Raw genomic sequence first — 27970 nt, forward strand, 5'->3', positions numbered from 1 at the left:
CTCAGGCCCATTGCAGGTTAGATTCATGTAGCCTGGCCTCTGTACTGAGAGTGTGGGTCTCACAGCTGACCAGTCAGTGGGAACTAGCTTCCTCCTGTGCCTCAAGTATTGGGTGCAGTGTGACCAGTCACCTCACCCTGGCGCCTTCTGTCAACCTGGCCACTGGCAGAGGGATGTGTTACCTGTGTACAGGTGTGTTACAGGCATGTTACCTGTATACAGGTGTGTGACCTGCAGTATGTACAGCTACATTACCTGTGTACAGGTGTGTTACATGTGTCTTACCAGTGTCTGACCTGTGTACGGGAATGCTACCTGTGCACAGGTGTGTCACCTGGGTGTGACTGGCATTAACCGCTGTCATCTGCCACACCTCACTTTCCCACCTCTGGATCTAATCTTCCCTCATGATAATGCCATGCCACTGGCTCTCCCCAGATTCAACCACCCACCTGCAGGGCTACCTTCCAGTGGAGAGCTGACCCAAGATCAACCACAGGAAACCTATGGAATCGTAGGGAGAGCATGTACGCTCCACCCAGACAGGATCAGAACCGGGTTTCATACCATTGACACATGTTGTGAAACTTGTTGTTTTATGGTAGCATTGCATTGCAATACATAATTTAAACAAAAACTATAAATTACAATAAGAAATATATAAATATAACTTAAATAAGTAATGCAAACAGAGCAAAAAAAGAAAATAGCTATTGAGGTAGTGTGCATCAGTTCATTGTTCATTCAGAAATCTGTTGGCAGAGGGGAAGAAGCTGCTCCCAAAACATCGAGTGTGTGCCTTCAGGCTCCTGTACCTCCTCCTTGACAGTAGCAATGAGAAGCGGGCATGACCTGGGTGATGTGGATCCTTAACGAATGAAGCCGCCTTTTTGAGGCATCACCTTTTGAAGGCGTCCTCGATGCTGGGGATCTGGCGCCCGTGATGCGGCTGGCTGAACTTGCTACGTTCTAGAGCTTTTTCCGACCCTGTGCAGTGGCCCCTCCGTACCAGACAGTGACACAACCAGTTAGAATGCTCTCTCCATGACACATCTGTAGAAATTTGTGAGAGTCTTTAGTGACATACCAAGTCCCCTCAAACTCTTAATGAAATATAGCCACTAGCATGCATCCTTTGTAACTGCATCAATATGTTGGGCCCAGGGTCGACCTTCAAAGATGTTGACACCCAGGAGCTTGAAACTGATCACCCTTTCCACTGCCAATCCTTTGAGGAGTGGTGAGCGTTCCCTTGACTACCCTTTCTTGGAGTGCACAATCAATTCCTTATCTTTGTGACCTTGCGTGCAAGGTTGGCGTTGCGACCCCGCTCAGCCAGCTGATCAATCTCGCTTCTGTACGCCTCCTCGTCACCGCCTGAAAGCCATCAGCACGCATCCTCGAGGTGTGCCAGTGCCGATAGTCCGCGAGGAGGAGATGTTACTTCTGATCTTACGGTCTGTCGTCGCCTGATGAAGAAGTCAAGGCTCCAGTTGCAAAGGGAGGTACGGGGGCCCGGGTTTTGGAGCTTGTCGGTTAGCACCGAGAGCACGATGGTGTTCAACGCTGAGTTGTAATCAATAAATGGCAACCTGTTGTAGGTATTGCTATTGTCCGGGTGATACGCGTGGAGAGCCAGTGATTGCATTTGCTATCGACCTGTTGTGACAAGAGGGAAACTGGAGCAGGTACTAGAGGTTGGGTTTGAACCTGGGGCCCCGGCTCTGTCAGGCAGCATCTCTGCTCGTTGCTGCCCAGGCTGAGACACATCGTACTCGCTTAATTCCTTTCTCACTCGTCCTATTCTGCCAACTTTACCAGCCTTTGCTTTTGACTTAAAGATGAATATAGATAAGCTTTATTTCTCACGTGTACGTTGACAAAATATAAAATGCCTAGTTTGCATCAAATCAAGTCAGCGAGATTCATTTTCTTGTGGGGCATTCATAGTAAGTACAAAGAAGTACGACAGAATCAATGAAAGACGGCACCCAACAGGACGGACAAACAACCGGGCAATGCACACGGAATGCTGGAGGAACTCAGCGGGCCAGGCAGCATCTATGGAAAAGAGTACAATCGACGTTTCGGCAGGACAGGAGAAAAAAGGCTGGGGAGCAGATTTTAAAGGAGGGGGGGAGAGAGAAACACAGGGTGATAAGTGGAACTTGAAGGGGGAGGGTTGAAGTCAAGAGCTGGGAAGTTGATTGGTGAAAGAGACAGAAGGCCATGGAAGACAGAAAAAGGAGGAAGGGGTACCATAGGGAGGTGATGGGCGGGCAAGGAGATGAGGTGAGAGAGGGAAAAGGGGATGGGAAATGGGGGGGGGGAACACAGGGGCATTACCGGAAGTTTGAGAAATCAATGTTCATGCCATCAAGTTGGAGGCTACACAAATGGAATACAAGGTGTTGTTCCTCCAACCTAAGCATGGCCTCATCACGACAGTGGAGGAAGCCGTGGATGGACATATCGGAAAGGGAATGGGAAGCAGAATTAAAATGGGTGGCCACTGGGAGATCCCGCTTTTCCTGGCAGATGGAGCGTAGGTGCTCGGCAAAGCGATCTCCCAATCTACAAACGTTTGTACATCGGGCCTCACCGATATACTGGAGGCCACTCTGGGAGCAGCAGATACAGTAGATGACCCCTACAGACTCACAGCTGAAGAGTCGCCTCACCTGGAAGGACTGTTTGGGGCCCTGAATGGTAGTGAGGGAGGAGGTGTAAGGGCAGGTGTAGCACTTGTTTCGCTTGCAAGGATAAGTGCCAGGAGGGAGATCAGTGGGAAGGGATGAATAGACAAGGCAGTTGTATTGGGAGCAATCCCTGCGGAAAGCAGAAAGGGGGAGGGGAAGGAAGATCTGCTTGGTGGTGGGATCCTGTTGGAGATGGTGGAAATTCCAGGGAATTATGTGCTGCATGCAGAGGCTGGTGGGGTGGTAGGTGAGGACAAGAAGAACCCTATCCCTGGTGGGGTGGTGGGAGGATGGGGTAAGAGCAGACATGCGTGAAATGGAAGAGATGCGGTTGAAGGCAGTTTTGATGGTGGAGGAAGTGAAGCCCCTTTTTTAAAAAAAAAGGACATCTCCTTTCTAGAATGAAAAGCCTCATCCTGAGAGCAGATTCAGCGGAGACAGAGGAATTGAGAGAAGGGGATGGGGTTTTTACAAGTAACGGAGTAGGAGGAGGTACAGTCCAGGTATCTGTGAGAGTCAGTGGGTTTATAATAGACAACCGTGGATAAGCTCTCTCTGGAGACAGAAACAGTGAGATCAGGAAAGGGGAGGGAGGTGTTGTAAATGGACCAGGTGAATACGAGGGCGGGGTGAAAGTTAGAGGGAGAGTGGATGAAATCGACGAGTTCAGCACGGGTGCAGGAAACAGCACCAATGCAGTCATCGATGCAGTGCGGGGAAAGTGAGGGACAGCCACCAGTGTAGGCTTGGAACATAGTCTGTTCCACGTAGCTGACAAACAGGCAGGCATAGCTGGGACCCATGTGAGTGCCCATGACTACCCCTTTTGTCTGAAGGAAGTGGGAGGAGCCAAAGGAGAAATTATTTAGAGTGAGGAGGTGAGGACAAGTTCCGCTAGGTGGAGGAGAGTGATGGTGGAGGGGAACTGGTGTCCAGAAAGAAACGGGGAGCTTTGAGGCCTTCCTGGTGGGGGATGGAGGTGTAGAGAGACTGGACATCCATACTGAAAATAAAGTGATGGGGGCCAGGGAACTGAAATCCTTGAAAAGATCAAGAGTGTGTGAGGTGTCACAGATGTAGGTGGGAAGGGACTGAACGAGGGTGGATGAAACAGAGTTGAGGTATGCAGATCTGCGTTCAGTGGGACTGGAACAAGCTGAAACAATGGGTATGCCTGGACAAGCAGGTTTGTGGATCTTGGGTAGGAGGTAGAAACGGGAAGTGTGGGGTGCAGGGACTATGAGGTTGGTGGTGGTGGATGGGAGATCCCCAGAGCTGATAAGGTTGGTGATGGTGTGGGAGACAGTGGCCTGGTGTTCCTTAGTGGGGTCCAGCTCTTCACTTCATCCCCTCCCACTTCAGTTTCACCTATCACCTTTTGTTTCTCTCTCACCCCTCCCACCTTTTAAATCTACTCCTCAGCTTTTTTTCTCCAGTCCTGCCGAAGGGTTTTGGCCTGGAACAGCGACCGAACTCTTTTCATAGATGCTGCCTGGCCTGCTGAGTTCCTGCAGCATTTTGTGTGTGTTGCTTGACGCATATGTCACTTGTTTTCACTTTGTAAGAGGTAATAGCACTCGAGCTCTACCACAGCTGTCGAGCACCCTTCAGTGACCCAAGCTTGGTCCAGAATTGCTACCTCGCCATCCGATGGCTCTCTGTAGGTTGTACCTGGACCTCGTGCATCTTATTTGGTCACCAGACCTGAATTCCACCAATCGGGCCCTCAGCAGATTGCAAACCTCATGGTTCATCCAGGGTTTCTGGCTGGGGAGGACTCTGAATGATTTGTGGGGGCACACTGGCCCATGACAACCAGGGTGAGTTCGTTCAGATCCTCTGAGTCCTTGAACACAGACCAGTTCACCAATTCCACAGCCACCCTCTACCTCCCACGACCACCCCTTTATTGTCCCAATCTCTGGATCCTTGCTCTTTAACCACCCCCTGTATGCAGGTAGGAGAAGGACAGCCAAGTGCTCTGATTTACTGAAATGTGATCTGGGCATGGAACAGTAGGCATTCCTAATCGTAGTATGGTGCTGCAGGTTATATGCTGACATTAAATGGGCAGAGATTTCTTCAGGCAAGTCTGTTTGAGTCCCTGACTATGATTTGCAAAGCGTCAGAGTGGACAGGTTTTTATATGGTGATGGCAACATTCAAAATCTCACGTGCCTTATTAATGTCAGCTTTCTGCTGTAGGTAAACTGCAGTCCGCCAAATCCTTCAGAAGATTGTGAAATTGCTAGCTCATTGCAACGGTTCAAAAGTACATTGCTTAAAGGGAAACTACGGGCTGCAGGTTCAAAAGAGGTATAGGTGGAAGTTTCACAAGCAGCTCGCAGCTCGTCACCATGGTTCACTGGCAGCATCTTGTATCCTGGAGAAATTAGCAATAAATATTGATAACATGAGATGAGGAGTCTTTGAAAGTCAGTCCATAGGTTGTGGGAACAGTTCAGTGTTGGGATGAGTGAAGTTGATTGAGGTTATCCCTGATGGTTGAGGGATAGTAACTGTTCCTGTTCCTGGTGGTGTAGCTCCTGAAGCTAATGTACCTCCTTCCTGATGTCAGGAGAGAAGAGAGGCCTTGGCAAGGGCCAATATAAAGAAGTTATGTTTAAGCAGAGCACCCATTGTTGGAGAGGGGCAGTGTTAGAGTGGGGAACTGAGGCTTTAGTTAAAGAGACTTGGGTGAGACGAGGTGGAAGCTAGGGTGAGGTGTCAGTCACGTTTCTTTTCCTTTCTTTATTAGTTCCTGGCTAGAGTAGTGAGAATGGATCTCAGGGAAGTGGTCTGCTTCTCATGTAAGTTGCGGGAGATCTGGGAGACACCCGGTGTCTCTGAACGCTACACTTGTGAGACATGCATCTGAGCGCAGCTCCCTACGGGTCGCAGTAGGGAATGGAGCTGGAGTTGGATGACCCACTGCTAATTTGGGAAAATGACGAGTTCATAGGTATGAGTTACAGGGAGGTAGTCACACTTATGTTCAGGAGGCAGGTAGCTGGGTAATTGTCTGTTTTTCTAATTTCTCTGTGGTGGGACATCTGTGCTGTGGAGTTTACATGCCTGAGAGGGGTGTCCGTCTGTTAAATGTTTAGGGCAGATGTGGTGAAGTGCTTGGTGCTGGACATCCTTAGAGTTGCTGGAGCTGCCCACATCAAGGTTCGTAGGGAGTGTGTGTTCTATCATATGCCTGACTTTTCCCTTGTGGGTACTGGACGGGAGCGTTGGGAGGTGTGTCATCATCATAAAGTATTCACCACCTACAGCCAAGGACCGACAACACCTTCCTCCCCGCTACCATCAGATTCTAACACTGTATATTCCTCAACTTGCTCAAATGTTGCTCAAGTTGTTTTGACATGTAATTTATATATCATTTATATTAATTTAAAGTTTATGTCACTACAGCTCAGAAACAGGCCCTTCAGCCCATCAAGTCCATACTGAACTATTCTGTCTAGTCCCATTGACTCACACTCAGACTATAGTCTTCCAAAGCCCTCCCATCCATTTACATCCAATTTTATCTTAAATGTTGAAATCGAACCTGCGTCCCCCGCTTCCACTGGCCGCACTCTCACCACCCTCTGAGTGAAAAAGTTCCCACTCATTTTCCCCTTAAATATTTCACCTTTCACCATTAACCCATGACCTCTAGTTCTAGTCTCAGCCAACCTCAGTAGAATAAACCTGCTTACACTTACTCTATCAAAACCCCTCATAATGTTGTATGCCTCTATCAAATCTCCCCTCATCCTCCTTCAGTCTAGGGGATAAAAAACAATTTAAAGACATCAAGACCTAACTTATTTAGTCTTTCTCTGTAGCTCGGGTGCCCAGGCTGGCAACGTCCTTGTAAATTTTTTCGCACTTGTTCAATCTGAGTGATATCTTTTCTGCAGGTTGATGACCGGAACTGTAATTTATGTTTATCGTGTTTGTAATGTACTGTGCTGCTGTTACAAAAAGCTCGTTTTCAATGCACTTATACCCTGAGTCTGAATGCCCATGACAATAAACCTGAACTTCTTTTAAAGATTAACTTTATTTGTCACATGTACAACAAAACATAGAGTGAAATGCGACATTTGCATCAAATCGGGTCGGTGAGGATGGTGCTGGAGACAGCCCATAGTTGTTGCCACGCTTCCTGCATGCCCACAATTTATTAACCCTAACCCGTACGTGTTCGGAATGTGGGGGGAAACTGAAGCATGCAAGGGAAACTCACGCGGTCATGGGGAGAACGTGCAAACTCCTTATGGACAACGGCGGGAATAGAACCGCAATCATGGGGCTGTAAAGTGTCGCATTATCTGTTGCGTTACCATGCCATCTGTGTTTGAGGCCTAACTTGGTTCTTGCGTCCAGTGAAGGGGATGCTCAGAGCCTAATTACTCGGTCCACTGTGACCCACAGGATGTCAGTGGCGAGTGGGATCCTGACAATGTCAGTGCCACAGAGGAACTCGAGGGTTGGAGACACAAGGGACTGCAAATGTTGGGATCTGGAGCAACACACGACTGGCGAGAGGAACTCAACGAATTGTCAATGTTTCGGGTTGAGACCCTCCATCTGGACTGGGATTCGCTATCCCACCGAGTTCCTGCAGGTGATGTTCTGTTGCGCCCTCTAAAAGAACCCGCACCATCCCGGCCATGCTCTCTTCTCACGGCTACCACCAGGAAGGAGGTACAGGAGCCTTCGGTCCCCTGCCACCAGGTTCAGGAACAGCTATTACCCTTCATCCATCAGGCTCCTGAACCAGCATAGATAACCTCAGTCACCTCAACAATGAACTGATTCCACAACCTATGGACTCACTTTCAACGACTCTACAACTCACGTTCTCAGTATGATTAATTTACCTTTGTTTTGTATTCGCACAGCCTCTCTTCTTTTACACATTGGTTGTCATTCTTTGTCTAATTTTTCATTGATTCTACTGTATTTCTTGTTCTACTGTAAAATGCCTGTAGAAAAATGCGTCTCAAGGTAGCATTTGGTGACATATGTATTTTGATAATAAATTTACTTTGAAGTTAGCATGCAAGTACAGCACAGGATAAGGAAGGCAATTGGGAGACTGTACTTTATTGGACAAGGGTTTGATAAGATGTCTGGCTGAAATCAAGTAGGGCTCTGTTGAGCCCACACCTGAACTGTCTGCTTATCTGAGGAGCTAACTGGGAGTGCAGGGCTATGGTGTTGCCTGATTAGGAAAGATTAAGCAGACAGCCCAGTATCAGAGTGAGAGGGTATCTCATTGAGTGGGGCTTCACAGGGTAGATGCAAGGTTAACATAACCTATCAAACATTGAAAGACCTAGATAGAATGGATGTGGAGAAAAAGTTTGTTATAGTGGAGGGGTCTAGGACCAGAGGGCACTGAATCAGATAGGAGGATGTCCCATTAGTACAGAGATGAGGAGGAATTTCTTTAGCTAGAGAGTAGAGAATCTGTGGATTCCATGCCACAGACAGCTGTGGAGGTCAGGTCGTTGGATATTTTTAAAGCAGAGGTTGATAGGTTCTTGATCAGTCAGAGTGTCAAAGTTTACAGAGATAAGACTGGAGAATGTGGTTGAGAGGGATAATAAATCATTCCTGATGGAATGGTGGAGCAGACTTGATGGGCCAAATGGCCTAATTCTGCTCCTATGTCTTATGATCATGTGGTCCAATGTTTCCCCAGGACAAGGTGTTCAAAACAGTTTGAAAGTATGGGGTTGTCTGATCGGGAGAGAATTTGGAAAGGATGGATGTCTTTGGCCAGAGGGTGGAGGGTGATTGAAATTCTCTCCTGAAGAGGGCGGTCATGTCTCAGACACCCTTCCTCTGATTCTCCATTGTTACTATTTTACCTTGATCTGCCTCAGTGAACTGTGCAAGTCAGTGTACTTTGATCTGAATGAACAGTGTGCAAAACAAGGATTTTATTGTCTCTCAGGACATGTGACAATAACAAACCAAATCCAATTCCAGATCCAGTTTTTATTCCCCCCTCCCATCGGCAAAAGCCAGGCAGCACATACCACCAGGCTCGAGGAGAGCTTCTATTCCATCATTATTCAACTATTGAATGGTCCCCCGGTACAGTAAGATGGATTCTTGACCTCACAATCTACCTCATCGTGACCTTCCAGCATACTGTCTAACTGCACTGCGTTTTCTGTGCCACCTCAATGCATTGTTGCAATGAATGGATCTGTATGAATGGTATGTATGCAGTTCAAAGTTTTCACTGTACTCATCACATGTGACAGCAAAAAATCAATTTAGTAATTTAGGAATATTCGGCAATCTGTTGTTGCCTTTCTGCCTTTTGTACCAGGTTGATGTATTTGCAACACAGACAAAATGCTGGGGGAACTCAGCAGGCCAGGCAGCATCTGTGGAAAAAAAGTACAGTTGACGTTTCGGGCCGAGATCCTTCAGCAGGACTGGAGAAAAGAAGCTGAGGAGTAAATTTAAAAAACAAACAAAAAAAATCCAGTGGGTGAAAATGCCTTACTAGTGAGAGAGGTCAGAGGAGAATGGCCAGACTGGTTCAAACTGACAGAAAGGTGACAGTAACTCAAATAGCCACACGTTACAACAGTGGTGTGCAGAAGAGCATCTCTGAATGCACAACACGCCAAACCTTGAAGTGATTGTCTACACTAGCAGAAGACCACGTTAAGGGAGGGGAGAGAGAAACACCAGGTGACGGGTGAAACTGGAAGGATGAAGTAAAGAGCTGGGAAGTTGATTGGAGAAAGAGTCAGAAGGCCATGGAAGAAGGAAAAAGGGGGGAGAAGCACCAGAGGGAGGTGATGGGAGGGCAAAGAGATGACATGAGAGAGGAAAAAGGGGATGGGAAATGGTGAAGGGGGAATGGGGACATTATTAGAAGTTTGAGAAATCGATGTTCATGCCATCAGGTTGGAGGCTACCCAGATGGAATATAAGGTGTTGTTCCTCCAACCCAAGTGTGGCCTCATCTTGACAGTGGAGGAGGCCGTGGTTGTACATATCAGAATGGGAATGGGAAGTGGAATTAAAATGGGTGACCATTGGGAGATCCCACCTGTTCTGGCGGACGGAGCATAGATGCTCGGTAAAGCGGTCTCCCAATCTACATCGGGTCTCACCGATATACAGGAGGCTACACTGAGAGCACCAAACACAGTAAATGACCCCAACAGACTCACAGGTGTGTTTGCACTCAGCGGCCACTTTATTAGGTACAGGAATGGAACCCAATGTGGTCTTCTGCTAGTGTAGGCAATCACTTCAAGGTTTGGAGTGTTGTGCATTCAGAGATGCTCTTCTGCACACCACTGTTGTAACGTGTGGCTATTTGAGTCACTGTCACCTTCCTGTCAGTTTGAACCAGTCTGGCCATTCTCCTCTGACCTCTCTCACTAGTAAGGCATTTTCACCCACTGGATGTTGTTTTGTTTGTGTAACATGCGGTAAGGTTTCACTGCTAAGGCTAATGTAATGGTTTCTATGTAATGTTCCATTGCTAAGGTAATGGTTTCTCTGTAGCAGCAATGTTTGGGTTATGACCAGCGATAACGGGGCTTTGGAATGCAAAGGCTATCCAATGGGAGAAATGTTGTTCTTTCTTGTGTGTCTAGGTGCTGGGGTTTTCATCAGGGAGCAATGGAAAGAGAGGATGCGAATGGAGAGAGTTGGAAGACCACTGGATGGAGTGGACTGAGGAGCGAGGGTCCGAGGGCTGGCTACGCCTGGAAGTCGACGGAACAAATGAGTGAACAGTGAGCTCCAAAACTGCGCAATAGACTTTTTCATGAGAATGGGCCCTTTTCTTTGTTTTTGTTTCTTTACTAACCATATATTGAAATTAAGAATTATAGAGATCAATCATTTAATTGCATTTGGTGTACTGTCTGATATTTTGCGGTATGGATTTGTAACCAGGCAACACATTGTGCAGCATCCACACAAACAAGATTTCTCAGTTTTTTCCCCTAGACGAACACGTGCTGGCTGAGCCTGAGGGTTACATTTGTTTCGCGCACCATTCTCTGCAAACACTAGAGACTGTTGTGTGTGAAAATCCCAGGAGATCAGCAGGTTCTGAGATACTCAAACCACCCTGTCTGACACCAACAATCATTCCACAGTCAAAGTCACTTAGATCACATTTCTTCCCCATTCTGATGTTTGATCTGACCAATAACTGAACCTCTTGACCATGTCTGCATGCATTGAGTTGCTATCACAGGATTGGCTGATTAGACATTTACAATAGTGAGCAGGTGTTCAGGTGTACTTAATAAAAGTGAACTCTGAGTGTAATTATTTGTCTGGATAGCTTGCAATAAAAAGTTTTTTCATTGTACCTCATACATGTGACAATAAAAATCTAATTTACTAATTCATGTTTCTTTTCAAGTGTGGGGAGGTATTGGAACAATGAAAAACTTGCTGGCAGCAGCATCACAGGCACATACGTACAGACACTACACAGGCACGATGGGCTGAATGGCCTAATTCTGCTGCTATGTCTAGTTGCCTAATACAAATTATACATAAATACATATAAAATTAAACCACACAGTGAAAAATAAACAACGTGTGAAAGCGAGACCTTGGTGTAAAACAAAACCAAAGACGATCGAGGCCCATGGGTGTTTCCAGGTGAGGTATGGTAACCGTGGAGAATCATCCTGGACCAGGCGCTATGGCTGCAACCCTCTGCCATTGTAATTCACTTTCTGATTACTCTGGCACAGAAGAAAGCCATTCACCCTGCAAGTCCACGTTGGTCCCAAGCAGATCATTCTGCCTCTCCTTACTTTGTGTCCCCTGCAATATATTCTCTCTTGTCTAAACCATTTGTCTTCCCTCGGTTTTGTTTGCAGCAATTTACAGCCAATTAATCCATTCACAGATCTTGCGGGTGTGGGAGAAGAACATGCAATCTCCGCGGAGACAGGTCGCGGATTCAGGGATCGAACCTGGCTCACTGGAGCTGTGGGCAGTGCCGGCGTGACTCTGTGGCCCTCAGTGTGCCCCTGACACACCCCACCAAAGGAAGGGAAGGCATCTCCTCGGGCGACTGTGTGGCCCCGGGTGGGGAAGTCGAGCAGCACGTACACGGCTCGTCCCGCTTGTTGGCATGTGCACAGAGACTGGAGTGTTAGGCAGGGAGGTGAGCGAGTGAGGTTGGTCTGTTGTTAATTTACCAGACTGACTCTGGCTGTCCGTAGAACATAAAACATAGATCAGCACAATACAGAAATGGGCTCCTTGGCCCATGATGTACTGCCAAACTAACTGATGCCTGATTAAACTAAACCCTGTCTGTCTGCACGTAGTCCATATCCCTCCACATTCATCTCTGCCACAGAGCCTCGATCGTTTTGGCCTCCTCCACCACCCCTGACAGCATATTCCTGACACCCACCACTCTGTGCAAAAAAACTTGTCCTGAACGTCTCTTCTCACATGCACTCCAGTATTAGACATTTCAACCTAGAAAATAAAGATTGCAACCGTCTATCGGCCTTTTATAATTTTGTAAACTTAATTCGGGTCCTGTCAGCCTTTGATGCTCCAGTATAAAACAATCCAAATCTGCCCAGTCTCTCATTACAGCACGTGCCCTCTAAACCAGGCAGCATCCCAGTACAGTAAACCTCTTCTGCACCCTCTCCAAAGCCTCCACATTCAGTTCAGTTTCAGTTTATTGTCATTTAGAAACCACAAATGCAATGCAGTTAAAAAATGAGACAACGTTCCTCCAGAATGATATCACAAAAGCACACGACAAAAGAGACTACACCAGAAAATCCACATAACGTTTGGCAATCCCCAATCCAGAGTCCAGAGAGGCTGCTGCGTATTAATATCGCGCTACCGTCTTAGCGTGTTCCCCTGAAAGGAGCTCCAAACCCAGCAGACATTCTTCCTGTAATGGGGCGACTGGAATTGAATGCAGTACGCTATTGATGAATAGGGGCTAAGTATCGAACAGGAGACACAAGAAATAGCAGATACTGGAACCAGGAACCACACACACAATGCTTTGAGGAACTCAATGGGTGTGACAGCATCCACGGAGAGAAACGGACAGATGATCTTTCAGGCCGAGACCATTTATCATCTGCAGTTGCTGCCTGGGCCTGCTGAGTTCCTCCAGCATCCTGTCTGTTGGTAAATTTCCAGCCCCTGGTTCACTGTGAGGAGTTGAGTGATTGTCTCACACAGGGCTGAGGCCTCCACATCGCGTTCACCCTTGGAGCTGAGCTCCAACTCAGAGTGCCACCCGTCGTTAGGGAAACCTGAGACCTGCAAGAAAGGCCGCGCATTCCCGGCAGGAATATAATGCAGCTATTAAAAAAAGGGAGCCGATTTGTATTGACTGACTGTGCTGCAGAAATCAGATATCGCTGCATTGTACTGAGGTCTAGTCAGGGTATTGTGCTCCTGTGTCTAATAACAGCTTTAAAAATTCATCAGAGAAGAGGATAAATCTTCAGGGATACACAGTTCAGCCAAAGACTGCCTGACAGAGGAGCAGAGACTGTGCCTGTGTTAGAGTGCCTCTTTTTTTCAATGGGACCATTCCATATTTACTTATTGCAGGGAAACAGGCCATTCAGCCCATTGAGTCTGTACCAGGACATGAAGTAATGCCCTTCCCCACATAATTTTCCTCACAATGCCATTTTACAGCCATGTAAAACTTTGGTGAGGCTGCAGTATTGTGTGCTGCTCTGATCACTCTAGACAAAATGATGTGGAGGTTTTGGAGAGGGTGCAGAAGAGGTTTACCGGGATGGATTAGAGGGTGACGAGGAGAAGTGGACAAGCTAGAGTCACTTCCTTTTGAGGTTGAAGGGAGATCTGACAGTGGTTCATAAAATGATGGAAGGGGTAGACACGGTAGACAGTCAGAATCCTTTTCTTATGGTAGAAGTGTCAAACACTACAAGGCATAGCATTAAGGTGAAAGGGGGAAGGTCAAAGGAGATGTGTGGGGTCGGATTTTTTATACAGAGCATGGTAGGTGTCTGGAACGGGCTGCCTAGGGTTGCAGTGGAAGCAGATACAACAGAGGCATTTGAGAGGCTGTGAGAAAGGCACATGAATACGCAGGGAAATGGAGGGATGTGGATCGTGTGTCGGCAGAAGTGATTTAGTTGAATTTGCCGTTGTGCTTGGTGCAGACATTGTGGGTGGAAGAGCTCGATCCTGCCTATACCGTCCTGTGCTCTATGTCATCCTCGCTGACAAGATTCAAGCACTCTCCTTTACAATTTACCTAGCAACCTGCATGTCTTCGGGATGTGAGTGGAAACCGGAGCACCCGGGGAAATCGCAGGCAGTTACAAGGAGAACGTGCAAACTCCACAGAGGGAGCATCCGAGCTCAGGATTGAATCTGTATCTCTGGAGCTGTGAGACAGAGTCTCCACCAGATGCATCACCGTACCAACAAGGTTGAACAGGGTAAAGGTTGGTCACTTCTTTCACCCTGTATCAGACGGTCTCAGAGCAGATCCAGTGGGAATAGCTGGAGGCTAAAACTCGCTTTGCACAGTCAAACCGAACGTTCCCAGGACAGCACGGGATGTTGGAGGAGCCAGTCATAAAAATACTCCATGTCAGTCCTATCGTAGTCTGCACTGAGCAGAGTGGAATTTCCCAACCCAGTTGTCCCCCGTTCAGCTGAATCCGGTTGCTGGCCCTATACTTCATTCGAGATTCAAGATTAAAGATTGAAAATTGGTTAATGTCATTCGTCAGTACACAAGTGTGAAGGAGAATAACATTTTTGTTACTCCAGGTGTGATGTAGCATAGCCATCACAATAAACATGAAGAACTCAATAAAAATACAAAAATGTATAAATGTAAAGCAATTTACAAGGAACTGTTATATACAAAGTCTGATTGCATGTACTGGCATGGTAGTGTAGTGGTTAGCACAGTACTTTACAGCACAGACAACCCAGGTTCAATTCCCACTACTGTCTATAGAAGTTTCTCTGTTCTCCCTGTGATTGCATCGGTTGTTCTGGTTTCCTCCCACAGTTCAAAGGCGTATCAGGTTAATTCGTCATTGTAAATTTTTCCATGATTAGTCTAGGATTAAATTGGGGATTGCTGGGCCTACTTTGCGCTATATCTCAATAAATAAAATTTTAAAAACATGCTAGGTGATGTGTATGTAGTGAGTGGTGAGGGTTGGTGGACTTGGTTAATGGGTGGAGGTGTTGTTCAGCCTGTCGGCTTGGGGGGAAGTAACTGTGTTTGAGTTTCGTGGTCCTGGTGTGGATGCTGCACAGCCTCTTCCCTGATGGGAGTGGGACTAACAGTCCATAAGCAGGGTGGGTGGGATCCTTCAGGATATTGCTGGCCTTTATCCAGCACTCCTCTGTTTATATGTCCTCGATGGTGGATAGGCTGGTGACGGTGATGTGCTGGGCAGTTTTATCTACCCGTTGTAGAGCTCTCCTGTATGCCGCAGTGCAGTTTCTGTGCCACACAGTGATGCAGCATGTTGGGAGTCCCTCCATTGTGCATCGGTAGACGATCGTGCGTATTAATGTGCATTGAACATAGAACAGGAGCCTCGTCTCGGAAGTTCCATACCACAGGGATACTTTCCATTCGGGCTCATGCACAGCTGGTGCGTACACAGCAGGCAGTGGGCACGTTTCTGTGCCGTACAACTCCGTGCCAGGTTTAGCAGGATACGTGCTAAACATAGGCAAACAGAACTGGCTTCGATGGGCACCTTGGTCTACAGAGACCAGTGCGGCTGTAAAGCCGGATCCCGCCCTGTCCTTGATTCTCCAGTTACACAAGATTCAACATTAGATTGGGTCACATGTGCATCGAATGCATCGTTTGCATTAACAACCAACACGTCCTGAGGATTGTGCTGGGGTGGCCAGCCCACAAATATCAACATAGCGTGCGCACAATGTTCAGCAGAACAACTCATAGCCGAAATACAAGAAGAAAGACACAGTAATAGCAAAACAAACCCATTCCTACCACCCACCTGCCACCATGTCAGGACATCCGGGCCTCCAATCCTAGGGCAGGCTGCTTTTGACTGCAGGCCCGGACTTGCCGGCCTTAGACCCACTGACTCCCCTCCAACCTCAGGACCTGCTGTCCAGCCTTCCTCATCTGCCATCCAGACATGCCAATGTCAGTCTGTTCTACACTGGACAGGTAGGGGGATCTCCAGAGGAGGTCTCTCTATGTATGAGTACTCCCGTCACATCAGAAGGGAGAGTGGGCAGCGTTAAACAGAGCAGTCCATGGCCTGTCTGTCATTTCTGAGGCCTGGAGGACTCATATTTATGTCGATGCTTGAGAGTTTGAAGTGATTTCTCTTCAAACTCTGAATGCCCTTCAACTGGCCTTTGGAAATCTGGTGCTGGGGTGATTTGGGACTGATTGGCTTGCCAAGGGTGCCATCCAAACCTGCCCAAAACATCAACTGTACTTTTTCCCCCACAGATGCTGCCTGGTCTGCTGAGTCCCTCCAGCATTTCGTGTGTGTTGCTGGGGACATGTCTGCTGGCTGGCTGGAGGCCTTCTGGGGCTGGTGAGCACTGTAGAAGCCAAGCATCCTGAATGCTGAGGGTGGCATAAATTAATTTAATAATTTTTTGACATTTTGATAAAGGTCTTTGAAGTAAAAAATTTTTTTAAAACACACAGAACGCGAACCAGAAATTATATCAAATTAGGTTAGCAACAAGATTGAAGATTGTCAATTATATCCATCAGCTCACGAGTGTAAAGGAGAACAAAATGATTGTTACTCTGAATCCAAAGCAGCATAAAAAACTACAATAAGCATAAATAATACAATCTCTTCTTCGGCTGTCCATTGATTTCGATGTTGACTGAGGCCTGGGCAGGGTTGTATGGAAGACCGGTAGTTGCCCATGCTGCAAGTCTCCCCTCTCCATGCCACCGATGTTGTCTAAAGGAAGGAAAGAATACAGTATAAAAACACAATAAATATAAACACGTAAGATTAGAGTGATTGTGTGTACATAAATTGATGGTAGATATTGGTGTGACACATAGATACATAGGGTGACTTTAACAGGAAAAGATAAAAATAGTATACAGAATAAAGCTCAGAGAGTAATGGAGTAAAGCCCCCTCTACACTGCCTCCAGCGAGGGTGGCACAGTGGCACTATGGTTAGCACCACTGACTCACAGCTCCTGAAGTTCAATCCTGACCTCGGGCACCACCTGTATGGAGGTTGCATGTGCTCCCTGTGTCTCCATCAAGATTTCCTCGGCTGCTCCAGTTTCCTGTCCCAAAGAAGGGTTGGTGGATAAGTTACCAACCCTTAAGGTAGGTGGGTGACCTGAGAGCTAGACATGGGGATGCAGGGGGAGTGGATGGGAACTGTGAGTAGGATACAGGGAAATAATGGGATGGGATGCCACTGAGAGTTGGCAGAGATGTGATAGGCAGAATCACCTTGTCCTATCTCATAAGGAAACCTGAAATGTAAGTTGGCCAGTAAGCTAATTCTCATGGCACAGATTTAAAGCTACAAGTTTTTAAAACCACTCAGGCTGCTGAGGGTGTGGAAGAAGGTAGCTGACGGTCTGGTTCAAAGTAAATTTATTATCAAAGTACTGTATGTTTACATCACCATTTGCTATCTTGAGATTCATTTTCCTGCAGGCATTCACAGTAGATGAAAGAAATATGATTAGAATCAGTGAAAACACAATGACAAGCAAGCAGTGTACAAAAGAAGAGAAACTGTGCAAATACAGAAATCAATCAATAAATAAAATGGATGAATAAATGTTAAAGGCTACTACTGGGAACACAGTAGTTTGTGAGGCAGGACCTCCTTCCACAACTTACATGGGGCTTATGTCTGTCCTTCTCCATGTCAAGGAGTTACAGGACAGAGGTCACCAGGACTCAGTGGAGAGATGGCATTTCCATGGGGAAGCCTTGAGCACATGCTCGAACTTTTCCCTTTCCTGCAATGGGGCTCCATTGTACTCTGGCCTAGCCTTCCACATGGAGCTAGCTGGGAGTTATTAGGGCCTCAATATGTGGATGTCTGCCTTGTTGTGGCCATGGACACTAGTGCTGTGGAGAATGTGTTGGTACCTCTCCAGTGCCTAAGGTGTCTGCTGTTAGATCTCTATGTCTTGGAGAGGATCTCAGGTACCCGATGGTCCATGGGGGTTTGTCCCAGTCTGAGGTGCTGATCTGCAATTCCCCTTTTTCTCAGACTGTGCTGGCCCTTTGAGCACAGTGCTGCATTTCATCAGCAATCTCCATCTTCACAGAGGTGGTTCCCTCACGTCCTCAGGGGCTTCCCACAGACCTTTATTGTCAGAGGGGCAGAGTGTAGTAGATGATAAACCCTAGAGATTCTGCAGATGATGGATCCAGACCACACACACTGAATGCTGACCAGTTACCGGGAAGTGAACCCACTGTCTGTGCTCTGTTACCTGATCACCAACAGCCAAGATCCTATCAGCCCGTTCACCACGTTCTTCTCACAACCTCAGCAGCATGATCCATATGGATGGCATGCAAAACCAATTCTCTTCACTGTACCTCAGTCCATGTGACAATAATAAACCTATCGCAAATACTCTGGTGCTGTATTTGACCCCAAAGTGAATCTCAGATTATAAACTGAGTGCTCCCTCTTGCACTCCGAACCCCTCTCTGCCTTGGCTAATGCACTGCTGAAAATCTCACGTTAACTACCCCTGAGTGTGATTCGTACAACACACTCCAGCAGCATGAAGTTGTCCATGTTTCACTCACCTCAACTCTGAACTCAGTCCACAACCTACAGACTCGCTTTCAACGACTCTTGAGCACACGTTCTCAGTATTATCTATCAATCTATCTATTATTTGCACACGTTGTCTTCTTTTGCACATTGATTGTTTGTCAGTCTTTATGAATACTTTTTCATAAATCCAATTGTTTTTCTTTATTGTCCTGTAAACACCTGCAAGAAAATTAATCTTAATGTAGTATCTAGTTGACATATACTTTTTGAGTGGCGGGCTGGAGGATACGTCTCTACCATAGGAGGTTGTAGAGTGCTCCTTCCTTTCTGCTAGTCTGCAGGTTACCCTCGGGCAAGGTGTAGCACCTGCATAGCCCCCTGATCAGGGTCACATGAAGCCGTGGGAGCAGGTGGTGGATGGTCGTACGAGCAGCCGTTGCAGATCACAAGAACTGGTTATGCAATCACTGACGCCAGGCAGACAATCTCTAAAGAGGATTGATAATGGCTGGGGTCACCCGATTTGCCCAGAAGAAGGCAATGGCAAACCACTTCTGTGGAAAAGTCTACCAAGGACAACCGTGGTTATGAGACAATAATGACCCACGTCATACAACACAGCACACAATGAATAAAGTTGATAATAAATTTACTTTGACCTAGACTTTGATATAAATCCACCTAAGGGAGACATGGTGTGACACTATTACAGCTCAGTGTGTTAGAGTTCAATTATGATGCTGTCTGTATGTCCTTCCTGCGAAATGTGTGGGTTTCCTCTGGGTGCTCTGGTTTCCTCCCACATTCCAAAGGTTAATTGGTCATTGTAGATTGTCCTGTGATTAGGCTAGTGTTGGCGCGTGGCCTAGTGGGCAAGGCATCAGCCTAGTGATCTGAAGGTCACTGGTTCGAGCCTCAGCTGAGGCAGCGTGTTTGTGTCCTTGAGCAAGGCACTTAACAACACATTGCTCTGCGACGTCACCGGTGCCAAGCTGCTTGGGTCCTAGTGTCCTTCCCTTGGACAACATCAGTGGTGCGGAGAGGGGAAGGCCTGCAGCTTGGGCAACTGCTGGTCTCCCATACAACCCTGCCCAGGCCTGCGCCCTGGAAACTCCAGGGCAGATCCATGGTCTCTCGAGACCGAAGTTGAATAGGTGGGCAGCTGGGGGGTGCAGTTCGTTGGGCTGGAAGGGCCTGTTCCGTGCTGTACCTCTGAAACAAAACAAAAATGAGTCTTGTGGGAGCATGCGGTGGCATACAGTATGTACTTTGACCACCCCTTCACCCCCCACCCCTCTGTCTGGGCCAGTTTCTACTCTCCCCTCACTCTGGGCCCATTAAGCCTACAGTTACTCTGACACTGTCTTGGCATCACACCCTTCACCTTCACTCAGCACCCCTCCACAGCTTGGTTTCAGGCTCGCGAGGACCCACCCTACCCCACCCCCTGCACCTTGCTGTTCCCACCCCTAATGAGGGTGGGGTCCAGCCCCTATGGCTCCGCGCCACCAGTAAACCTCTTTCCTCTTTAAGCCGCTCACGAGAAGCCAAGCTTCCTGACCAGCCAGCGAGTCACATGCCTTAATGCTGGATATAAGGGGGCTGAGTGTTTCTGGTGCGTTGATGGGAGAGGGAGGTGAGTGTGCAGTTGCTGGCGAATGCCTGGGGTGTCCTGAGCTAATTGGGCTGGGGGTATCGGCACTGGGGAAGTAGGCAGGTGCGCACGTAAACACACGGCCGGCACAGGAATTAAATCCCTTGGTAGCCCGGCTGTGATTGCATTGATGTAGTGGGGGAGGGTTGGCGCTGTGTTGTATACCTGGCGCTTGTTGTGGTAACTGGAGCGGTGGCAGCACAGTGCGGTACGGATTATCCGGACCGGGCTACCTGCTCCCAACCTCCGCTACGCCCCGGACTGGTCCCGGTGGCTTCTCGCCGTTCTTACTCGTCACCAGCTGATTGACCCCTCCTGGTCGGCAGATAGCCGGGGGGTGGGCTGGCCGCCACTGGGGTGGGGGTTAGGGGGTCCAATTCCATTTGGATATCTGGTCCGGGTTTTTCAGTGACGGCAGTGAGCGATTCCAGGGCGAGGAGGTGGTTCTGAAGGATCGGTGAGTGCCCCTGGTTCGGGGACGGGGAGGGGATGGGATGGGTGCGTGTGTTTGGGGTGGGGTTCAGTCCCCGGGGCGGCGGGTTTGAGAGTCGGTATCGGATGGGTTGCGTGTCGGGGATGGGTGAGAATCTCTGGGGATCGGAGGGAGGGATGGGTGGGTGAATATCCCAGACCCGGGGTCGTGAGGGGGTGGGGGCGATGGGTGAGCGTCCCGGGATTGGGGTCGGGGGTGGGTGAGCTTCCCGGACCGGAGCGGGTGCTGCCCCGGTCCCGGGGCAAGGTGTGGCTCTCTTCGACCCTAATCTCTCCCCCCCCCCCCGTCTCCTCAACTCCTTGCCCATTTTCTCCCTGATACCCTCCTCTTCTACGCTCTCCCCACTCCCCTTGTTCTCCCGCACACTCTACCCTCATTCCCCCCTCCAACACCTCTTTCCTCCCTCGCTTCCCCTCCCCCCGCATACACACCTCCCCTTTCCAAGCCATCCCCGCTTCTACTGGTCTGATCTGTTGGCCATTCCTACTCCCACTTGTTGCTAATCACAGAGAAGAGAAAATCTTACAGACATTGTAAATCCAAACAACACACACACACACACAAAATACTGGAGGAACTCAGCAGGCCAGATAGCATCTATTGGAAAAGAGTACAGCCAACGTTTTGGGCTGAGACCCCTTATTAGGACTGGAGAGAAAGATGAGTTGGGGGGTGGGGGGGGAGGTAGGTGGAACTGGGAGGGGCAATGAAAGAGCTGGGAAGTTGATTGGTGAAAGAGATACAGGGCTGGAGAAGGGGGAGTCTGATAGGTGGGGATAGAAGGCGGTGGAGGAAAGAAAAGGGGGAGGAGCACCAGAGGGAGGCATGGGCAGAAAAGGGAGTGAGGAATGGTGTGGGGGAGGACGTTACCACCAGAAGTTAGAGAAACCTATGTTCATGCCATCAGGTTGGAGGTTACCCAGGTGGACTATAAGGTGTTGCTCCTCCAACCTGAGTGTGGCCTCATCACGACAGAAGAGGAGGCCATGGACTGGTGTGTCGTGGCTAGGCCCGTGCTGCAGTTGCTCCTGGCAGTGCTGTATGTAGGTGCTAGGGAACAGGATTGCTCTCGGGGAAGACCAAGTGCTCCTCCACTCGGAGGAATACCGATCCCTCAAGTTAAGAGATTGTGGGGTCCATATATACACTGATAACAAGTGAGGTACCATATGACTGGAGGATGGCAAGCATAGTCCTTTATTCAAGAACAGCAGAAGGGAAAAGCCTGGTAACCACTGGACATCGGTAGCAGGGAAATTATTTGAAAAATTCTGAGGGGGAGAATTATCAATTGGAAGGCAGGGGCAAGTTAGTCAGCTGCCATGGCTTTGTCAAAGGCAGATCTTGGCTAACCAGGCAGATTGAATTGTGTGAGGTGGTAGCAATATATCTTGATAGGGCCTGTGCAGTAGATGTGTTTTTGTGCAGTTTGGTAGGGTCTTTGACAAGGTCTCGCATGAGAGACTGGACCCATGGAACCCAGGGTAATTTGGTAAATTGGGTTCAAAATCGGTTTAGCAAGGGGAGATGGTCAGATGTTATTTCTGTGAGTGGATGGCTGTGACTAGTGGTGTTCCACAGGGACTGGTGATGGCACCCTTGCTGTGTGTAAACAAAAAAAAAAGCATGAATGATTTGGATGTGAATGTAGGAGGCATGATCATCACATTCAGAGACTGCACAAAGATTGAAGTTGTTGATAAAGTGGAGGGTAGTGGAGAGTGATATTAGTGAAATGGGCTGAGAAGTGGCAGATGCAGTTTAATCCAGGTAAACATGAAGTGATATATTTTTGCAATACCAATGAGGCCAGGACATAAACTATGTATGGTAAGGTCTTGGGGAGTATTGGGGAAGTCCAAAAATCCCAGAGGTTGACAGTACAGGTAGATAAACTGATTGAAGAGGCATGGAGAGCATTCTGACTGGTACGCAGTTGCTAATGCACAGGATCTGAAGAAGCTGCAGAGGACTGTAGACTCAGTGAGCTCCTCCATAGGCACTAGCCTTCCCACCACCAAGGACATCATCAAAAGGTGATGCATAAGAAGGTGGCATCCATCATTAAGGACCCTCATCATCCAGAGCATGGCCTCTTTTCATTACACCCGTCAGGGAGAGGGTACAGGCACCTGAAGACACACATTCAATATTTTGGGAACTGTCAGAGTTATGAACTGACAATGGACCCATGAATACTTGTTCTCTTTTTGCACTACTTATTTATTTTTGTATATTTCTTATTTTAACTATATTAAATTTATGGCACAGTACTGCTGCAAAGCTACAAATATCATGACATATGTCAATAATAATATACCTTCTCATTCTGATATGGGGCACTGGCCTTTATTAGACAGGGTATTGAATACGAGAACAGGGAGGTTATGTTCCAACTTTATAAAACATTAGTCAGATCTCAGCTCGAGTTCCATGTGCAGCTTTGTGATAACTAAAGAGAGGGCACGGAAGAGTTCCTCCAGGATGTCAACTGGACTCCTGAGTTCCTCCAGCACCACGTGTATTGCTATCCGTGAAACCAAGGTCCCCTCACAGCCCACCTCAGCTGCATGAAACTCCACACTGATCTCCTTTATCTTGGGAATCACTCTGGACAGTGAGGAAGAAATTCAACTCCACCCTCAATGCACCAGAACTACCTTTGGATGTCTGAGTAGCGATTGAGATATTTGACCTGACGTGAACTCATGACCTTTGAGGCAGCACTGATCTTGCCCTCTGGTATTCTTCAGAGATCTGGACTCTTTTCCAGACATATTGTTCTGTACACAAGTACATCAAGATAGCACGAAAGGAAAGTAAATAATAGAATGCAAATTAAATGTTACAGATGCAGAGAAAGAGCTGTTAGGCAATAGGGTGAAAAGTTATTATGATGTAGACTAAGATCAGGAGTTCTTTATTGTACAAGAGGTCCTTCAGAGAGTCTTCTGACAGTTAGAGGTTGTTAGACTGGAGTAACATATTCTCAAACTTTTGTATCTTCTGCACATTGGAAGGGGGGGAGAAGAAAGAATGAATGGGGTGGGAGAGCTCCTTGATGGTGTTGACTGTTTCACAGAAGTGTTATTGTATGGCAGTAACTTTGAACTCTGAGGCAGTGGGAAGTTCAAACAGTCAGTGGAGGGGAGGCTGGTTTTTGGGATGGACAGAGTTTCATCCTCAACTCTTCAATTTCTTGTGGTCATGCTTTACCAAGCGATGTGCATCTGGATAAGATGCTTTCTATGGTGCATCTGTAAAAAAAATCAGTGAGAGTCCTTGGAGATGTGCCAAATTTTCTTAGTCTTCTGAGGAAGTAAAGGCATTGATGTACTTTTATACAGGCAGCCCCCGGGTTACGAACGAGTTCTGTTCCTGAGTCCGTCTTTAAGTCAGAGTTGTACGTAAGTACATCTGGTATTATTTAGCGTCAGTTAGTCAAACGTTTGTCTTAGTATATAGTATATATTTTATATGCATATACTATGCATATAAAACACTTAAGAAACATATGTATTCCAATAATTAAAGAACTGTGTTGCTTTGTAATAATTGTAGCTTTCATTGGGTCAGGGCCTTTCACGTGTTCCATTATTCTCACTTTATCCTTTAAAATTGTTCCGATCGTTGTAGCCTAACGCTTTTCCAATGACCGATGACCTTTCACCTCTTTCCAAACGCTTTATTATTTCCACTTTATTTTCTATTGTGATCGCTTCCCGTCAATGGAACAGAAGCACTGCGGGCAGCGGGTCCCGATCTCCGCCTGCTCCCAAGGTCCACTGGGTCCTAAAGACCACAGCACTGAATTGCCCGGGTCCTAAAGTCCATCGCAGTGAGACAGGTTAAATGGAACAAGTGGGGGCTGCGGTGGGTTTGGGTATTTGATCCTCCTCAATATTCCGTGTGGGAATTTAAACGAGGTGGCAGTGTTTTTTATTTACAAGGTCGAGTTGCAAGCTCGACATCAATCCGGCGTGCTCTGGAATGGTCTGTCACTGGATCGAACTCGGGAACCTCCGTTCTTGAGCCGGGCGCTGATCTCACTGCGCCACCAGCCGACCGGAAAAGGGGGGGGGGGGGGGGGGAGTCAGGGTGAATCTTGCTAAGAAAAATTTAAGCCAAATACAAAGTTACATATTCAACAGTGTCAACGTCAATGACTTAAAATGGCAGACGGTGTCACGATCTGACTTAAAATGTCGGACAGTGTTCTCCTTCCTCGGTTTGTAAGTATGAGTTGTTCGTAAGTCAGACGTACGTAACTCGGGGACTACCTGTACTGTCTTCGTGGCTGGACCAGAATATGTTATTGGTGATATTTGCACCTAGGAATTTGAAATTCTCAAACACACGGCACAAGTGCTCCTGGCAGAAGCACTCTTTCCAGTAATCTTTAAGCTATGAAGCTACCAAATAACACTTAAAAATGCACAGCCTATATAAAGTAGAAATAATATATGTACAATGTAGTTACACTTACTGGAATCGGGAAGACGGCGATCACACTGATGATGGTGTGTTAGGCTGAGTCGTCGGAGGTTGGGGTGGTGGGAGGTAGAGGAGACTGGGCTGTCATCTCATCGTTGTCTGTTTCCATCAGGGCAGGCAGGTCACCTTCTTCTATGTCTGCCTGCCTTAATGTCGAAGGTCGAGTTTCATCGTCTGCTGTGGCTGACGTGGAAGGCTTGAAAAACGACAGTATGCTTGACTGCTTAGCCTCGTGCATCTTTCTATCATACAGTTCTTTGTAAGCACTCAAACCATCCTGCAAATATGCCCTAAACCTACGTAGCCTTTCAAAATTAAAGTCATACTTTCCTGCAATCATTGCAGCGTTGTCAATCGCAGCGAAAATCTCATGCAATTTCTTCACGTTCAGTTCTTGGACGACTTCACTTTCGGGCCGTTTGCTACTGCGTTCGGTTTCAATTGTTATCCTTTCCTCCTCTTCAACTCTTCATCTCTCAGTTCTTGGTCATGGGATGCCAAAACCTCTTCAACATCATCTTCGTCAACTTCCACAAACCCTTAGCCAAACTCACTATATCCTTACTTTGTTCACCACAATCGAAACACTTAATTATGTCTAGTTTTACGCTAAATGTAACACTCTTGTGTGCTCTTTTAGGCTTTTCCGATACCGTAGAACTCATCTTGCTAACGGATGCACAAAATAAATGACATAAAGCACAGATGCTCACAGGCACGTGTTTACGCAATGCCGGCTAGAACGCATTTCCGGGGGAGGAGCTTGGCTGCTCGGGGCACGCGCTGCCTTTTTTCATAACAGTGAAAACACCTTCTGTTAGTGAAAACAGGTAACTAATGTAGGTCTTTCATAACAGCAAGTTGACGTAAAGTGAACGTTCGAAAAATGGGGGACACCTGTAGAGTGAGCAATTTTGGGCCCTGTATCTAAGGAAGTAGGTGCTTCCCCTTGCAAGGGTCCAGAGGAGGTTCGTAAGAATGATCCAGGAATAAAAGGCTTGACACGTGAGGGGCCTCAGAAGGGTGGGGGTGTTCTCATTGAAACTTACTGGATACTGTGGACATAGAGATGGCTTCCATTAAGGAAGAGTGTCTATGTTCAAGGCCACAGACCCAGAATAAAGGAACATACCTTTAAAACTGCAATGAGGAATTTCTTTAGCCAGAGGGTGGTGAATCTGTGGAATTCATTGTGACAGAGAGTGATGGAGGTTCTTGACTGGCGTGGGGAGAAGGCAGGCGAATGGGGTAGAAAAATCAGCTATATTGAATGGTGGAGTAGCCACCATGATGGGCAGAAAAGCCTAATTCTGTTCCTATATCTCATGGTCTTGTGCTGCTGCTGTTTAATATAGAGAGAGGGATGTCTTGATGCACTGGTGCTTGTGACAGAAAGAGAGAGGCAAAGCAACAGATAGAAAGAGAGATGGAAAGTGGGACAAAACAACAGAGAGAAAGATTGGTAAATGGATGTGGAATATATCCCAAGAGCTGCTCTCACCACAGAGTGCCTTTGAGAGTGTTTAACCAATAGCAGTGTGAACGAACACACACACACACACACACACACACACACGTTCAAGCAGTATTTGTGGACGCAGAGGGAGGGGGATTGTTAATGTTTTGGGTCAAAACAATAATTCTTTTCCTCCCACTGATGTTGCTTGACCTGCTGAGTTATTCCTGTAGATTGTTTGCTGCTCCAGATTCCAGCATCTGCAGTCTCTTGTGTCTTCCTGACCTCAAAGTTCAGAGTAAATTTATTATCAAGGCACTGTATGTGTAGATCACCGTATGCTACCTTGATGTTCATTATCTTGCAGGCATTCACAGTAAAACAGAAAAGTAAAATAGAATCAATAGAACACTTCGATAATTTTCTTTGAGATCTCTTCGCTGTTCAATTTCATGAAGTTTGCTAACAGAGTCGCTTAAAACTGTGGGGCATTATTAGGAACAACTCGGGACAAAACACATTGAGAACTCAAGTCATCCATAGCATATTCATATGTGTTCCTCTTCAATCCACCCAAGTGATAATTGATCAGTACCTTATAAAGGTCTATGTTTTCTCTGTGACCATGCCAGTGAAGAAGTTCTTTGGGGTTCTTCGTACAACTTTGACAAATGCTGCACTTGTTCACTAATGGTTTCAAGCTATTTCCACAGAAGGTCTGGGAATAAAGTTTCTTCCTCTTATTTTCATTATTCCTGTGAAAGAGGAGCAACTTCTTCACCCAGAATGAGCTGCCAGAGAAAGGGGGTGAGACGGGTACATTAACAACTTCTAATAGGTGCTTGGACAGGCACAGGGATGGGAAAGATTTAAAAGGGTATGGGCCAAATGCAGGAAAATAGGATTATTTTAGATCAGAATTGGATCACCAGGAATAGGAAAAGAGCATCCATGGGATTGTGGGATTATTTTAGAAGGGGAAATTTAGAGGGATATGGGCCAAATGCAGGCAAAGATGGGAGTTTGTGTTGGCATGGACCAGTTGGGCATCTTTCCATGCTGTTGGACTCTATGGCTCTCCAGCAACGCTTCAAGATATAACTGAGGGATTGAGACAGTAAACATTCTTCCAAGCTGGCATGGGTGGCCTCAGGCAGATACCCCATGCTCTTCACAAGAGCATGTTTCTGGTGTCTGACATGGCTGTACTTAGCAGAAGAAGTGCATTGGCGTTCTGCCGTAGTAACAACCTGCGCGTCAATGCACTGGCTGTTAATCAGAACCTTCGAAGACTACCTGATTTCTGCAGTTACTGTTTGAGAGTTGAGTGCTGTGCAGGCTAGATTCCCCTAATGGAGAGTGCCTGGGAGTGACTTTGCT

The 27970-nt window shown here is 47.2% G+C and overlaps 1 protein-coding gene across 3 annotated transcripts in view; it reads left to right on the forward strand.

Annotated features, from left to right (window-relative positions):
- Positions 1–20049: 20049 nt before the first annotated feature.
- map3k13 (mitogen-activated protein kinase kinase kinase 13) overlaps positions 20050–27970 on the forward strand; it is a 179956-nt gene continuing 172035 nt past the window's right edge. For 2 of the 3 annotated variants that reach the window (XM_073046404.1, XM_073046401.1), the window contains exon 1: positions 20534–20604. The gene's annotated coding sequence lies outside the window, so the exon portion shown is untranslated. Of the gene's footprint in view, positions 20130–20533; positions 20605–27970 lie in introns of those variants that run through there. The other variant, XM_073046402.1, reaches the window with a different exon arrangement.

Source organism: Hemitrygon akajei, chromosome 5 (assembly GCF_048418815.1).
Source record: "Hemitrygon akajei chromosome 5, sHemAka1.3, whole genome shotgun sequence".
In the NCBI taxonomy this organism is placed as follows: domain Eukaryota; kingdom Metazoa; phylum Chordata; class Chondrichthyes; order Myliobatiformes; family Dasyatidae; genus Hemitrygon; species Hemitrygon akajei.